This window comes from Schistocerca serialis, chromosome 2 (assembly GCF_023864345.2).
Source record: "Schistocerca serialis cubense isolate TAMUIC-IGC-003099 chromosome 2, iqSchSeri2.2, whole genome shotgun sequence".
NCBI lineage: Eukaryota > Metazoa > Arthropoda > Insecta > Orthoptera > Acrididae > Schistocerca > Schistocerca serialis.
The window spans coordinates 301,441,537-301,445,801 of NC_064639.1; the positions used below are offsets into that span (position 1 = coordinate 301,441,537).

Genomic DNA, 4,265 nt, shown 5'->3' on the forward strand with positions numbered 1-4,265 from the left:
GATGAAAGGGGAAAATATAATAGTACAGTAAATGAAGCAGGCAAAAAGGAATACAAATTTCCCAAAAACGAGATCGACAGGAAGTGAAAAATGGCTAAACTGGGGTGACTAGAGGATGTGGAGGCATGTATCACTAGGGGTAAGATAGATACTGCCTACAGGAAAATTAAAGAGACCTTTGGAGAAAAGAGAACCACTAGTATGAATATCAAGAGCTCAGATGGAAAACCAATTCTAAGCAAAGAAGGGAAAGAAGAAAGGTGGGAGGAGTATATAGAGGGTCTATACAAGGGCGATGTACTTGAGGGCAATATTATGGAAATGGAAGAGGACATAGATGAAGATGAAATGGGAGATACGATACTGCGTGAAGAATTTGACAGAAAACTGGAAAACCTAAGTCAAACAAGTCCCCAGGAGTAGACAACATTCCATTAGAACCAATGATAGCCTTGGGAGAGCCAGCACTGTCACAACTCCACCATCTGGTAAACAAGATGTATTAAACAGGTGAAATACCTTCAGACTTCAAGTACAATATAATAATTCCAATCTCAAAGGAAGCAGGCGTTGACAGGTGTGAAAATTACCAAACTATAAGTCTAATAAGTCACGGCTGCAAAATACTAACACGAATTCTTTACAGACGAATGGAAAAACTGGTAGAAGCCGATTTCGGGGAAGATCAGTGGGTATTCCGCAGAAATGTTCGAATACGTGAGGCAATACTGACCCTACTACTTATCTTAGGAGATTTGTTAATACAGGGGCTATTTACAATTTGTACAGAAACCAAATGGCAGTCATAAGAGTAGAGGGGCATGAAAGAGAAGCGGTGGTTGGGAAGGGAGTGAGGCAGGGTTGTAGCCCATCCCCTATGTTATTCAATCTGTATACTGAGCAAGCACTATAGGAAACAAAAGAAAAATTCGGAATAGGAATAAAAACCCAAGGAGAAAAAATAAAAACTTGAGGTTTGCCGATGACATTGTAATTCTGTCAGAGGCAGCAAAGGACCCGGAGGAGCAGTTGAACGGAATGGACACTGTCTTGAAAGGATGATATAAGATGAACATCAAGGAAAGCAAAACGAGGATAATGGAATGTAGTTGAATTAAAGCAGGTGATGCAGAAGGAATTAGATTAGGAAATGAGACACTTAAATAGTAGATGAGTTTTGCTGTTTAGGTAGCAAAGAACTGATGATGGCCGAAGTAGAATAGATGTAAAATGTAGACTGACAATGGCAAGGATTGCGTTTTTAAAGAAGAGAAATTTGTTAACATCGAGTATAAATGTGTCAGGGAGCCTTTTTTGAAAGTATTTGTATGGAGTGTAGCCATGTACGGAAGTGAAGCATAGGTTAGGGAAAAAGAGAATAGAAGCTTCCGAAATGTGGTGCTGCAGAAGAATGCTGTAGACTATATGTGTAGATCACGTAACTAATCAGGAGGTACTGAATATAATTGAGTAGAAGAGGAATTTGTGGCGCAACTTGACTAGAAGATGGGATCGGTTGGTAGGACATGTTCGAGGCATCAAGGGATCACCAGTTTAGTATTGGAGGGCAGCGTGGTGGGTAAAAATCGTAGAGAGAGACCAAGAAATGAATACACTAAGCAGATTCAGAAGGATGTAGGTTGCAGTAGGTACTGGGAGATGAAGAAGCTTGCACAGGATAGAGTAGCATGGAGAGCTGCATCAAACCAGTCCCTGGACTGAAGACTACAACAGCATATTTGTTGTTTCAGACATGTCCGAAAGAACAGACACCATTTTGATCCAGCAGCCATTATGAACTAAGACACAATGGAAGTACAAGCATTGGTTGCGAATGGGTACTGATCTAAATCAATGGGTGAACCTGAAATGTGTCCCCATTGATTTAAAACAATGCCCTTTCGCTGCCATTGTTTGTACTTCCTTTGTGTCTTAAATCATAGAGGCTGTTGGATCAAAATTGGGTCTGTTTTTTCGGATATGTCCATATTATATAATTAACGCGAAGATGCCCAGTGATCTCTTCAGTGCGGATGCACACCAGGCACGAAATCTTACTGGAGTAGGCGAAATGCCGTGAGTAATCAGTAAATGCGCAGGGGGCACTACATTAGTAGTGTGTGCATGAGACGAGACTTTGGGTCTGACAGGAGACGTGCTAGGGCAGCCTGTGCAGTGGTGACGACCACTGCGTCCGGGTGGCTTAGTGGTCAGAGCATCTGCCTGGTATGCAGCAGGAGACCCTGGTTCGAATCCGGGTCCGTCACTAATTTTCAACTTTCCCCATTGATTTTAATCAATGCCCATTCGCAGCCAACAATACGTTTCACACCCTACCGGTGCTACCAAGATTGCTGGTAATCCTGCAATTTTGTGCGTCATTTACGTTCTGTATCAGAACTACTGAACAGTAGCTGTGGTACATTCCAACTCTATGTATGGGTGCGCAGCACGTACGCCGGCGTGCCGTAAACGGGAAGCTGCGTCACTTGTCATCCGGCCGACTCGAGAGCCCAGCTTCCCGCGGTGGGAGCGCTCGGCGTCCGGCCGGAGCGCGGCTCGGCAGGGCCTAACCGTGCAGCTGGAGCGCGCTCGCCCTAAGCGGCCCTTCCAATCGATACGGCGCGCCCTTAAAGCCGACATGGCGCCCTCGTCCCCAGCGTAAACTGCCCAAAATTACCGCCCGCCGGTACCTCCCTCGCCCCTGCTGTCACTGCGATGCGTTGCGGAGGGCGGATATGCGCGATGGAGCGACGGCGTTTCGCCTACAGCAACTTCGTAACGTCACCATTATAAAAGCGAAACCTTTACTTCTCTTTTTTTGCTCACTCCGAGCAAGTCATCTACTTCGCTTACACGTAGGGTCTATATACTACGATGGTGTGCTTATAAGTAACGCCTCGGAATTTTTTATTTTTTTTTCAGTAGCGGTTGGGTATTACATGCCATGCATGTTACTCGGGCGACTTTCGCGTTTCGCTGACGCAAGTTGCAACCGTCTGCCGCTAGAGGGCTGGGAATTGTAGCTTGTAATGTGACGGAGTGTAACGTAACTATGTCGGTGCGTGAGAGACCTTCAGGAAACGGAAAGCACGAATTCAAAGAGTTTGTCCACATATGGAGCACCCTCTTTTTCAGCACGACAATGCCAGACCACACACACGAGCGTTGTGACAACTGCAACAGTCCCACGCCTTGGCCTCACCGTCATCGATCACGCTCTGTACAGTTCAGACTTGGCCCCATCCAATTTTCGTCTCAAAGAACACCTTCGAGGGCTTCTCTTTGATAGTAATGAAGCGGTACAAGCAGAGATGAGGTTGTGGTCCCGTCACTGAAGTGAAACATTCTACAGTGACAGTATCAACAAACTGGTCCCGCATTCACAGAAATGTGCTCGTCACCAGGGTGACTATGTTAAGAAATAGATATGTAGACATGAGGAATAAAGGTGTAAAAAGCTTTAAAAAGAAAGTTTGGCGGTATTTCTTTTCAGCGCGTCCTCGTACTACAGTCATTAAGTTTTGAGACTGACGTCCGGAGATTAGGAACCCACAGGAAGTTGGATGTTCACGAAATGCCGTCCAACATCGCGTACACATTTTGCTTTATTCACTTCTACTGGCTACGGCGTGCACTTAAGCATATCCACACCCTCCCTCGCCGGCCGCTGTGGCCTTGCGATTCTACGCGCTCCAGTCCGGAACTGCGCGACCGCTGCGGTCGCAGGTTCGAATCCTGCCTCGAGCGTGGATGTATGTGATGTCCTTATGTTAGGTTTATGTGGTTCTAAGGCTAGGGGACTGATGACCTCAGATGTTAAGTCCCGTTGTACTCAGAGACATTTGAACCATTTTTCTGAACACCCTCCCTCAAAATACCGGCCTCGCACAAAAATACGGAAAAACTGCAATAAACGCATGCTTCAACATAAATGCAAACGATAGCCAAGCCTGCAAGTTGCGCTGTGGTATTTGAGCACGAGCGGTAGCTATGCAATGTTCTCAATGCGTTGCAATTGTCAATCGTGATCAGAAAAGTGTTCTGGCTAGTCGTGAGTGCATTATTCCGGACCTGAGTGTATTCGAACGCGTGAACACTGTTTGAGCTCTTATGGTGGATTCTACCGAAACCAAGGAAGCCGAAGTGTTTGATGTTTTAAGAGGCACCATGTTTATAATTTTCAGCAGTGCACGGCTCGTGTTCATCCCATTTATTGTTTGTCATCTTCTATTACGGTACTGCCGCTTAGTTTTCTTATTCTA

At 45.5% G+C, this 4,265-nt stretch overlaps 1 non-coding gene across 1 annotated transcript; it reads left to right on the forward strand.

Annotated features, from left to right (window-relative positions):
• Positions 1-2,192: 2,192 nt before the first annotated feature.
• Trnat-ggu (transfer RNA threonine (anticodon GGU)) lies at positions 2,193-2,268 on the forward strand. Its single transcript is given in 2 exon segments — positions 2,193-2,229; positions 2,233-2,268. It is a non-coding gene; the product is annotated as a tRNA-Thr (tRNA).
• The last annotated feature ends 1,997 nt before the right edge of the window (positions 2,269-4,265 follow it).